An 11,633-nucleotide genomic window follows, 5' to 3' on the forward strand; every position below is an offset into this window, starting at 1 on the left:
CCCGAGTGTTTTTCTCCCTCCCCCCGAGTGTTTTCTCCCTCCCCCGAGTGTTTTCTCCCTCCCCCCGAGTGTTTTCTCCCTCCCCCCGAGTGTTTTCTCCCTCCCCCCGAGTGTTTTCTCCCTCCCCCGAGTGTTTTCTCCCTCCCCCCGAGTGTTTTCTCCCTCCCCCCGAGTGTTTTCTCCCTCCCCCCGAGTGTTTTCTCCCTCCCCCCGAGTGTTTTCTCCTCCCCCCGAGTGTTTTCTCCCTCCCCCCGAGTGTTTTCTCCCTCCCCCCGAGTGTTTTCTCCCTCCCCCCGAGTGTTTTCTCCCTCCCCCCCGAGTGTTTTCTCCCTCCCCCCGAGTGTTTTCCTCCCCCCCCCGAGTGTTTCTCCCTCCCCCCGAGTGTTTTCTCCCTCCCCCCGAGTGTTTTCTCCCTCCCCCCGAGTGTTTTCTCCCTCCCCCCGAGTGTTTTCTCCCTCCCCCCGAGTGTTTTCTCCCTCCCCCCGAGTGTTTTCTCCCTCCCCCCGAGTGTTTTCTCCCTCCCCCCGAGTGTTTTCTCCCTCCCCCCGAGTGTTTTCTCCCTCCCCCCGAGTGTTTTCTCCCTCCCCCCGAGTGTTTTCTCCCTCCCCCCGAGTGTTTTCTCCCTCCCCCCGAGTGTTTTCTCCCTCCCCCCGAGTGTTTTCTCCCTCCCCCCGAGTGTTTTCTCCCTCCCCCCGAGTGTTTTCTCCCTCCCCCCGAGTGTTTTCTCCCTCCCCCCGAGTGTTTTCTCCCTCCCCCCGAGTGTTTTCTCCCTCCCCCCGAGTGTTTTCTCCCTCCCCCGAGTGTTTTCTCCCTCCCCCCGAGTGTTTTCTCCCTCCCCCCGAGTGTTTTCTCCCTCCCCCCGAGTGTTTTCTCCCTCCCCCCGAGTGTTTTCTCCCTCCCCCCGAGTGTTTTCTCCCTCCCCCCGAGTGTTTTCTCCCTCCCCCCGAGTGTTTTCTCCCTCCCCCCGAGTGTTTTCTCCCTCCCCCCGAGTGTTTTCTCCCTCCCCCCGAGTGTTTTCTCCCTCCCCCCGAGTGTTTTCTCCCTCCCCCCGAGTGTTTTCTCCCTCCCCCCGAGTGTTTTCTCCCTCCCCCCGAGTGTTTTCTCCCTCCCCCCGAGTGTTTTCTCCCTCCCCCCGAGTGTTTTCTCCCTCCCCCCGAGTGTTTTCTCCCTCCCCCCGAGTGTTTTCTCCCTCCCCCCGAGTGTTTTCTCCCTCCCCCCGAGTGTTTTCTCCCTCCCCCCGAGTGTTTTCTCCCTCCCCCCGAGTGTTTTCTCCCTCCCCCCGAGTGTTTTCTCCCTCCCCCCGAGTGTTTTCTCCCTCCCCCCGAGTGTTTTCTCCCTCCCCCCGAGTGTTTTCTCCCTCCCCCCGAGTGTTTTCTCCCTCCCCCCGAGTGTTTTCTCCCTCCCCCCGAGTGTTTTCTCCCTCCCCCCGAGTGTTTTCTCCCTCCCCCCGAGTGTTTTCTCCCTCCCCCCGAGTGTTTTCTCCCTCCCCCGAGTGTTTTCTCCCTCCCCCCGAGTGTTTTCTCCCTCCCCCCGAGTGTTTTCTCCCTCCCCCCGAGTGTTTTCTCCCTCCCCCCGAGTGTTTTCTCCCTCCCCCCGAGTGTTTTCTCCCTCCCCCCGAGTGTTTTCTCCCTCCCCCCGAGTGTTTTCTCCCTCCCCCCGAGTGTTTTCTCCCTCCCCCCGAGTGTTTTCTCCCTCCCCCCCGAGTGTTTTCTCCCTCCCCCCGAGTGTTTTCTCCCTCCCCCCGAGTGTTTTCTCCCTCCCCCCGAGTGTTTTCTCCCTCCCCCCGAGTGTTTTCTCCCTCCCCCCGAGTGTTTTCTCCCTCCCCCCGAGTGTTTTCTCCCTCCCCCCGAGTGTTTTCTCCCTCCCCCCGAGTGTTTTCTCCCTCCCCCCGAGTGTTTTCTCCCTCCCCCCGAGTGTTTTCTCCCTCCCCCCGAGTGTTTTCTCCCTCCCCCCGAGTGTTTTCTCCCTCCCCCCGAGTGTTTTCTCCCTCCCCCCGAGTGTTTTCTCCCTCCCCCCGAGTGTTTTCTCCCTCCCCCCGAGTGTTTTCTCCCTCCCCCCGAGTGTTTTCTCCCTCCCCCCGAGTGTTTTCTCCCTCCCCCCGAGTGTTTTCTCCCTCCCCCCGAGTGTTTTCTCCCTCCCCCCGAGTGTTTTCTCCCTCCCCCCGAGTGTTTTCTCCCTCCCCCCGAGTGTTTTCTCCCTCCCCCCGAGTGTTTTCTCCCTCCCCCCGAGTGTTTTCTCCCTCCCCCCGAGTGTTTTCTCCCTCCCCCCGAGTGTTTTCTCCCTCCCCCCGAGTGTTTTCTCCCTCCCCCCGAGTGTTTTCTCCCTCCCCCCGAGTGTTTTCTCCCTCCCCCCGAGTGTTTTCTCCCTCCCCCCGAGTGTTTTCTCCCTCCCCCCGAGTGTTTTCTCCCTCCCCCCGAGTGTTTTCTCCCTCCCCCCGAGTGTTTTCTCCCTCCCCCCGAGTGTTTTCTCCCTCCCCCCGAGTGTTTTCTCCCTCCCCCCGAGTGTTTTCTCCCTCCCCCCGAGTGTTTTCTCCCTCCCCCCGAGTGTTTTCTCCCTCCCCCCCGAGTGTTTTCTCCCTCCCCCCGAGTGTTTTCTCCCTCCCCCCGAGTGTTTTCTCCCTCCCCCCGAGTGTTTTCTCCCTCCCCCCGAGTGTTTTCTCCCTCCCCCCGAGTGTTTTCTCCCTCCCCCCGAGTGTTTTCTCCCTCCCCCCGAGTGTTTTCTCCCTCCCCCCGAGTGTTTTCTCCCTCCCCCCGAGTGTTTTCTCCCTCCCCCCGAGTGTTTTCTCCCTCCCCCCGAGTGTTTCTCCCTCCCCCCGAGTGTTTTCTCCCTCCCCCCGAGTGTTTTCTCCCTCCCCCCGAGTGTTTTCTCCCTCCCCCCGAGTGTTTTCTCCCTCCCCCCGAGTGTTTTCTCCCTCCCCCCGAGTGTTTTCTCCCTCCCCCCGAGTGTTTTCTCCCTCCCCCCGAGTGTTTTCTCCCTCCCCCCGAGTGTTTTCTCCCTCCCCGAGTGTTTTCTCCCTCCCCCCGAGTGTTTTCTCCCTCCCCCCGAGTGTTTTCTCCCTCCCCCCGAGTGTTTTCTCCCTCCCCCCGAGTGTTTTCTCCCTCCCCCCGAGTGTTTTCTCCCTCCCCCCGAGTGTTTTCTCCCTCCCCCCGAGTGTTTTCTCCCTCCCCCCGAGTGTTTTCTCCCTCCCCCCGAGTGTTTTCTCCCTCCCCCCGAGTGTTTTCTCCCTCCCCCCGAGTGTTTTCTCCCTCCCCCCGAGTGTTTTCTCCCTCCCCCCGAGTGTTTTCTCCCTCCCCCCGAGTGTTTTCTCCCTCCCCCCGAGTGTTTTCTCCCTCCCCCCGAGTGTTTTCTCCCTCCCCCCGAGTGTTTTCTCCCTCCCCCCGAGTGTTTTCTCCCTCCCCCCGAGTGTTTTCTCCCTCCCCCCGAGTGTTTTCTCCCTCCCCCCGAGTGTTTTCTCCCTCCCCCCGAGTGTTTTCTCCCTCCCCCCGAGTGTTTTCTCCCTCCCCCCGAGTGTTTTCTCCCTCCCCCCGAGTGTTTTCTCCCTCCCCCCGAGTGTTTTCTCCCTCCCCCCGAGTGTTTTCTCCCTCCCCCGAGTGTTTCTCCCTCCCCCCGAGTGTTTTCTCCCTCCCCCCGAGTGTTTTCTCCCTCCCCCCGAGTGTTTTCTCCCTCCCCCCGAGTGTTTTCTCCCTCCCCCCGAGTGTTTTCTCCCTCCCCCCGAGTGTTTTCTCCCTCCCCCCGAGTGTTTTCTCCCTCCCCCCGAGTGTTTTCTCCCTCCCCCCGAGTGTTTTCTCCCTCCCCCCGAGTGTTTTCTCCCTCCCCCCGAGTGTTTTCTCCCTCCCCCCGAGTGTTTTCTCCCTCCCCCCGAGTGTTTTCTCCCTCCCCCCGAGTGTTTTCTCCCTCCCCCCGAGTGTTTTCTCCCTCCCCCCGAGTGTTTCTCCCTCCCCCGAGTGGTTTCTCCCTCCCCCCGAGTGGTTTCTCCCTCCCCCCGAGTGGTTTCTCCCTCCCCCCGAGTGGTTTCTCCCTCCCCCCGAGTGGTTTCTCCCTCCCCCCGAGTGGTTTCTCCCTCCCCCCGAGTGGTTTCTCCCTCCCCCCGAGTGGTTTCTCCCTCCCCCCGAGTGGTTTCTCCCTCCCCCCGAGTGGTTTCTCCCTCCCCCCGAGTGGTTTTTCTCCCTCCCCCCGAGTGGTTTCTCCCTCCCCCCGAGTGGTTTCTCCCTCCCCCCGAGTGGTTTCTCCCTCCCCCCGAGTGGTTTCTCCCTCCCCCCGAGTGGTTTCTCCCTCCCCCCGAGTGGTTTCTCCCTCCCCCCGAGTGGTTTCTCCCTCCCCCCGAGTGGTTTCTCCCTCCCCCCGAGTGGTTTCTCCCTCCCCCCGAGTGGTTTCTCCCTCCCCCCGAGTGGTTTCTCCCTCCCCCCGAGTGGTTTCTCCCTCCCCCCGAGTGGTTTCTCCCTCCCCCCGAGTGGTTTCTCCCCTCCCCCCGAGTGGTTTCTCCCTCCCCCCGAGTGGTTTCTCCCTCCCCCCGAGTGGTTTCTCCCTCCCCCCGAGTGGTTTCTCCCTCCCCCCGAGTGGTTTCTCCCTCCCCCCGAGTGGTTTCTCCCTCCCCCCGAGTGGTTTCTCCCTCCCCCCGAGTGGTTTCTCCCTCCCCCCGAGTGGTTTCTCCCTCCCCCCGAGTGGTTTCTCCCTCCCCCCGAGTGGTTTCTCCCTCCCCCCGAGTGGTTTCTCCCTCCCCCCGAGTGGTTTCTCCCCCCGAGTGTTTCTCCCCCGAGTGGTTTCTCCCTCCCCGTGTTTCTCCCCCCGAGTGGTTTCTCCCTCCCCCCGAGTGGTTTCTCCCTCCCCCCGAGTGGTTTTCTCCCTCCCCCCGAGTGGTTTCTCCCTCCCCCCGAGTGGTTTCTCCCTCCCCCCGAGTGGTTTCTCCCTCCCCCCGAGTGGTTTCTCCCTCCCCCCGAGTGGTTTCTCCCTCCCCCCGAGTGGTTTCTCCCTCCCCCCGAGTGGTTTCTCCCTCCCCCCGAGTGGTTTCTCCCTCCCCCCGAGTGGTTTCTCCCTCCCCCCGAGTGGTTTCTCCCTCCCCCCGAGTGTTTTCTCCCTCCCCCCGAGTGTTTCTCCCTCCCCCCGAGTGTTTTCTCCCTCCCCCCGAGTGTTTTCTCCCTCCCCCCGAGTGTTTTCTCCCTCCCCCCGAGTGTTTTTCCCTCCCCCCGAGTGTTTCTCCCTCCCCCCGAGTGTTTCTCCCTCCCCCCGAGTGTTTTCCCCTCCCCCCGAGTGTTTTCCCCCTCCCCCCGAGTGTTTTCTCCCTCCCCCCGAGTGTTTTCCCCTCCCCCCGAGTGTTTTCCCCCTCCCCCCGAGTGTTTTCTCCCTCCCCCCGAGTGTTTTCCCCTCCCCCCGAGTGTTTTCCCCCTCCCCCCGAGTGTTTTCCCCTCCCCCCGAGTGTTTTCCCCTCCCCCCGAGTGTTTTCTCCCTCCCCCCGAGTGTTTCTCCCTCCCCCCGAGTGTTTTCTCCCTCCCCCCGAGTGTTTTCTCCCTCCCCCCGAGTGTTTTCTCCCTCCCCCCGAGTGTTTTCTCCCTCCCCCCGAGTGGTTTTCTCCCTCCCCCCGAGTGCCGAGTGTTTTCTCCCTCCCCCCGAGTGGTTTCTCCCTCCCCCCGAGTGTTTCTCCCTCCCCCCGAGTGGTTTCTCCCTCCCCCCGAGTGGTTTTCTCCCTCCCCCCGAGTGTTTTCTCCCTCCCCCCGAGTGGTTTCTCCCTCCCCCCGAGTGGTTTCTCCCTCCCCCCGAGTGGTTTCTCCCTCCCCCCGAGTGGTTTCCTTCTCCCTCCCCCCGAGTGTTTTCTCCCTCCCCCCGAGTGGTTTCTCCCTCCCCCCGAGTGGTTTCTCCCTCCCCCCGAGTGGTTTCTCCCTCCCCCCGAGTGGTTTCTCCCTCCCCCCGAGTGGTTTCTCCCTCCCCCCGAGTGGTTTCTCCCTCCCCCCGAGTGGTTTCTCCCTCCCCCCGAGTGGTTTCTCCCTCCCCCCGAGTGTTTTCTCCCTCCCCCCGAGTGGTTTCTCCCTCCCCCCGAGTGGTTTCTCCCTCCCCCCGAGTGTTTTCTCCCTCCCCCCGAGTGTTTTCTCCCTCCCCCCGAGTGTTTTCTCCCTCCCCCCGAGTGGTTCTCCCTCCCCCCGAGTGGTTTCTCCCTCCCCCCGAGTGTTTTCTCCCTCCCCCCGAGTGTTTTCTCCCTCCCCCCGAGTGGTTTCTCCCTCCCCCCGAGTGGTTTCTCCCTCCCCCCGAGTGTTTTCTCCCTCCCCCCGAGTGGTTTCTCCCTCCCCCCGAGTGTTTTCTCCCTCCCCCCGAGTGTTTTCTCCCTCCCCCCGAGTGTTTTCTCCCTCCCCCCGAGTGTTTTCTCCCTCCCCCCGAGTGTTTTCTCCCTCCCCCCGAGTGGTTTTCTCCCTCCCCCCGAGTGTTTTCTCCCTCCCCCCGAGTGTTTTCTCCCTCCCCCCGAGTGGTTTCTCCCTCCCCCCGAGTGGTTTCTCCCTCCCCCCGAGTGGTTTCTCCCTCCCCCCGAGTGTTTTCTCCCTCCCCCCGAGTGGTTTTCTCCCTCCCCCCGAGTGTTTTCTCCCTCCCCCCGAGTGTTTTCTCCCTCCCCCCGAGTGTTTTCTCCCTCCCCCCGAGTGTTTTCTCCCTCCCCCCGAGTGGTTTCTCCCTCCCCCCGAGTGTTTTCTCCCTCCCCCCGAGTGGTTTCTCCCTCCCCCCGAGTGGTTTTCTCCCTCCCCCCGAGTGGTTTCTCCCTCCCCCCGAGTGTTTTCTCCCTCCCCCCGAGTGTTTTCTCCCTCCCCCCGAGTGGTTTCTCCCTCCCCCCGAGTGTTTTCTCCCTCCCCCCGAGTGTTTTCTCCCTCCCCCCGAGTGTTTTCTCCCTCCCCCCGAGTGTTTTCTCCCTCCCCCCGAGTGTTTCTCCCTCCCCCCGAGTGTTTCTCCCTCCCCCCGAGTGTTTTCTCCCTCCCCCCGAGTGTTTTCTCCCTCCCCCCGAGTGTTTTCTCCCTCCCCCCGAGTGTTTTCTCCCTCCCCCCGAGTGTTTTCTCCCTCCCCCCGAGTGTTTTCTCCCTCCCCCCGAGTGTTTTCTCCCTCCCCCCGAGTGTTTTCTCCCTCCCCCCGAGTGTTTTCTCCCTCCCCCCGAGTGTTTTCTCCCTCCCCCCGAGTGTTTTCTCCCTCCCCCCGAGTGTTTTCTCCCTCCCCCCGAGTGTTTTCTCCCTCCCCCCGAGTGTTTTCTCCCTCCCCCCGAGTGTTTTCTCCCTCCCCCCGAGTGTTTTCTCCCTCCCCCCGAGTGTTTTCTCCCTCCCCCCGAGTGTTTTCTCCCTCCCCCCGAGTGTTTTCTCCCTCCCCCCGAGTGTTTTCTCCCTCCCCCCGAGTGTTTTCTCCCTCCCCCCGAGTGTTTTCTCCCTCCCCCCGAGTGTTTTCTCCCTCCCCCCGAGTGTTTTCTCCCTCCCCCCGAGTGTTTTCTCCCTCCCCCCGAGTGTTTTCTCCCTCCCCCCGAGTGTTTTCTCCCTCCCCCCGAGTGTTTTCTCCCTCCCCCCGAGTGTTTTCTCCCTCCCCCCGAGTGTTTTCTCCCTCCCCCCGAGTGTTTTCTCCCTCCCCCCGAGTGTTTTCTCCCTCCCCCCGAGTGTTTTCTCCCTCCCCCCGAGTGTTTTCTCCCTCCCCCCGAGTGTTTTCTCCCTCCCCCCGAGTGTTTTCTCCCTCCCCCCGAGTGTTTTCTCCCTCCCCCCGAGTGTTTTCTCCCTCCCCCCGAGTGTTTTCTCCCTCCCCCCGAGTGTTTTCTCCCTCCCCCCGAGTGTTTTCTCCCTCCCCCCGAGTGTTTTCTCCCTCCCCCCGAGTGTTTTCTCCCTCCCCCCGAGTGTTTTCTCCCTCCCCCCGAGTGTTTTCTCCCTCCCCCCGAGTGTTTTCTCCCTCCCCCCGAGTGTTTTCTCCCTCCCCCCGAGTGTTTTCTCCCTCCCCCCGAGTGTTTTCTCCCTCCCCCCGAGTGTTTTCTCCCTCCCCCCGAGTGTTTTCTCCCTCCCCCCGAGTGTTTTCTCCCTCCCCCCGAGTGTTTTCTCCCTCCCCCCGAGTGTTTTCTCCCTCCCCCCGAGTGTTTTCTCCCTCCCCCCGAGTGTTTTCTCCCTCCCCCCGAGTGTTTTCTCCCTCCCCCCGAGTGTTTTCTCCCTCCCCCCGAGTGTTTTCTCCCTCCCCCCGAGTGTTTTCTCCCTCCCCCCGAGTGTTTTCTCCCTCCCCCCGAGTGTTTTCTCCCTCCCCCCGAGTGTTTTCTCCCTCCCCCCGAGTGTTTTCTCCCTCCCCCCGAGTGTTTTCTCCCTCCCCCCGAGTGTTTTCTCCCTCCCCCCGAGTGTTTTCTCCCTCCCCCCGAGTGTTTTCTCCCTCCCCCCGAGTGTTTTCTCCCTCCCCCCGAGTGTTTTCTCCCTCCCCCCGAGTGTTTTCTCCCTCCCCCCGAGTGTTTTCTCCCTCCCCCCGAGTGTTTTCTCCCTCCCCCCGAGTGTTTTCTCCCTCCCCCCGAGTGTTTTCTCCCTCCCCCCGAGTGTTTTCTCCCTCCCCCCGAGTGTTTTCTCCCTCCCCCCGAGTGTTTTCTCCCTCCCCCCGAGTGTTTTCTCCCTCCCCCCGAGTGTTTTCTCCCTCCCCCCGAGTGTTTTCTCCCTCCCCCCGAGTGTTTTCTCCCTCCCCCCGAGTGTTTTCTCCCTCCCCCCGAGTGTTTTCTCCCTCCCCCCGAGTGTTTTCTCCCTCCCCCCGAGTGTTTTCTCCCTCCCCCCGAGTGTTTTCTCCCTCCCCCCGAGTGTTTTCTCCCTCCCCCCGAGTGTTTTCTCCCTCCCCCCGAGTGTTTTCTCCCTCCCCCCGAGTGTTTTCTCCCTCCCCCCGAGTGTTTTCTCCCCCCCCCCGAGTGTTTTCTCCCTCCCCCCGAGTGTTTTCTCCCTCCCCCCGAGTGTTTTCTCCCTCCCCCCGAGTGTTTTCTCCCTCCCCCCGAGTGTTTTCTCCCCCCCCGAGTGTTTTCTCCCTCCCCCCGAGTGTTTTCTCCCTCCCCCCGAGTGTTTTCTCCCTCCCCCCGAGTGTTTTCTCCCTCCCCCCGAGTGTTTTCTCCCTCCCCCCGAGTGTTTTCTCCCTCCCCCCGAGTGTTTTCTCCCTCCCCCCGAGTGTTTTCTCCCTCCCCCCGAGTGTTTTCTCCCTCCCCCCGAGTGTTTTCTCCCTCCCCCCGAGTGTTTTCTCCCTCCCCCCGAGTGTTTTCTCCCTCCCCCCGAGTGTTTTCTCCCTCCCCCCGAGTGTTTTCTCCCTCCCCCCGAGTGTTTTCTCCCTCCCCCCGAGTGTTTTCTCCCTCCCCCCGAGTGTTTTCTCCCTCCCCCCGAGTGTTTTCTCCCTCCCCCCGAGTGTTTTCTCCCTCCCCCCGAGTGTTTTCTCCCTCCCCCCGAGTGTTTTCTCCCTCCCCCCGAGTGTTTTCTCCCTCCCCCCGAGTGTTTTCTCCCTCCCCCCGAGTGTTTTCTCCCTCCCCCCGAGTGTTTTCTCCCTCCCCCCGAGTGTTTTCTCCCTCCCCCCGAGTGTTTTCTCCCTCCCCCCGAGTGTTTTCTCCCTCCCCCCGAGTGTTTTCTCCCTCCCCCCGAGTGTTTTCTCCCTCCCCCCGAGTGTTTTCTCCCTCCCCCCGAGTGTTTTCTCCCTCCCCCCGAGTGTTTTCTCCCTCCCCCCGAGTGTTTTCTCCCTCCCCCCGAGTGTTTTCTCCCTCCCCCCGAGTGTTTTCTCCCTCCCCCCGAGTGTTTTCTCCCTCCCCCCGAGTGTTTTCTCCCTCCCCCCGAGTGTTTTCTCCCTCCCCCCGAGTGTTTTCTCCCTCCCCCCGAGTGTTTTCTCCCTCCCCCCGAGTGTTTTCTCCCTCCCCCCGAGTGTTTTCTCCCTCCCCCCGAGTGTTTTCTCCCTCCCCCCGAGTGTTTTCTCCCTCCCCCCGAGTGTTTTCTCCCTCCCCCCGAGTGTTTTCTCCCTCCCCCCGAGTGTTTTCTCCCTCCCCCCGAGTGTTTTCTCCCTCCCCCCGAGTGTTTTCTCCCTCCCCCCGAGTGTTTTCTCCCTCCCCCCGAGTGTTTTCTCCCTCCCCCCGAGTGTTTTCTCCCTCCCCCCGAGTGTTTTCTCCCTCCCCCCGAGTGTTTTCTCCCTCCCCCCGAGTGTTTTCTCCCTCCCCCCGAGTGTTTTCTCCCTCCCCCCGAGTGTTTTCTCCCTCCCCCCGAGTGTTTTCTCCCTCCCCCCGAGTGTTTTCTCCCTCCCCCCGAGTGTTTTCTCCCTCCCCCCGAGTGTTTTCTCCCTCCCCCCGAGTGTTTTCTCCCTCCCCCCGAGTGTTTTCTCCCTCCCCCCGAGTGTTTTCTCCCTCCCCCCGAGTGTTTTCTCCCTCCCCCCGAGTGTTTTCTCCCTCCCCCCGAGTGTTTTCTCCCTCCCCCCGAGTGTTTTCTCCCTCCCCCCGAGTGTTTTCTCCCTCCCCCCGAGTGTTTTCTCCCTCCCCCCGAGTGTTTTCTCCCTCCCCCCGAGTGTTTTCTCCCTCCCCCCGAGTGTTTTCTCCCTCCCCCCGAGTGTTTTCTCCCTCCCCCCGAGTGTTTTCTCCCTCCCCCCGAGTGTTTTCTCCCTCCCCCCGAGTGTTTTCTCCCTCCCCCCGAGTGTTTTCTCCCTCCCCCCGAGTGTTTTCTCCCTCCCCCCGAGTGTTTTCTCCCTCCCCCCGAGTGTTTTCTCCCTCCCCCCGAGTGTTTTCTCCCTCCCCCCGAGTGTTTTCTCCCTCCCCCCGAGTGTTTTCTCCCTCCCCCCGAGTGTTTTCTCCCTCCCCCCGAGTGTTTTCTCCCTCCCCCCGAGTGTTTTCTCCCTCCCCCCGAGTGTTTTCTCCCTCCCCCCGAGTGTTTTCTCCCTCCCCCCGAGTGTTTTCTCCCTCCCCCCGAGTGTTTTCTCCCTCCCCCCGAGTGTTTTCTCCCTCCCCCCGAGTGTTTTCTCCCTCCCCCCGAGTGTTTTCTCCCTCCCCCCGAGTGTTTTCTCCCTCCCCCCGAGTGTTTCTCCCTCCCCCCGAGTGTTTCTCTTTCCCTCCCCCCCCCCCGTGTTTCTCTTTCCCTCCCCCCCCCCCGTGTTTCTCTTTCCCTCCCCCCCCCCCCGTGTTTCTCTTTCCCTCCCCCCCCCCCGTGTTTCTCTTTCCCTCCCCCCCCCCCGTGTTTCTCTTTCCCTCCCCCCCCCCCGTGTTTCTCTTTCCCTCCCCCCCCCCCCGTGTTTCTCTTTCCCCCCCCCCCCCCCGTGTTTCTCTTTCCCCCCCCCCGTGTTTCTCTTTCCCCCCCCCCGTGCTTCTCTTTCCCCCCCCCGTGCTTCTCTTCCCCCCCCCCGTGCTTCTCTTCCCCCCCCGTGTTTCTCTTCCCCCCCCCCGTGTTTCTCTTCCCCCCCCCCGTGTTTCTCTTCCCCCCCCCCGTGTTTCTCTTCCCCCCCCCCCGTGTTTCTCTTCCCCCCCCCCCGTGTTTCTCTTCCCCCCCCCCCGTGTTTCTCTTCCCCCCCCCGTGTTTCTCTTTCCCCCCGCCCCCCGTGTTTCTCTTTCCCCCCCCCCCCCGTGTTTCTCTTTCCCCCCCCCCCCCGTGTTTCTCTTTCCCCCCCCCCCCCGTGTTTCTCTTCTCTTCCCCCCCCCCCCCCGTGTTTCTCTCCCCCTGAAGTCTCTG

General features: G+C 63.0%; 1 protein-coding gene across 1 annotated transcript in view; it reads left to right on the forward strand.

Annotated features, from left to right (window-relative positions):
• LOC139232760 (3-oxoacyl-[acyl-carrier-protein] reductase FabG) overlaps positions 1-11,633 on the forward strand; it is a 39,031-nt gene that overhangs the window by 27,308 nt on the left and 90 nt on the right. The window lies entirely within an intron of this gene.

The sequence above is a fragment of the Pristiophorus japonicus genome, chromosome 20 (genome assembly GCF_044704955.1).
Source record: "Pristiophorus japonicus isolate sPriJap1 chromosome 20, sPriJap1.hap1, whole genome shotgun sequence".
Lineage (NCBI taxonomy): Eukaryota > Metazoa > Chordata > Chondrichthyes > Pristiophoridae > Pristiophorus > Pristiophorus japonicus.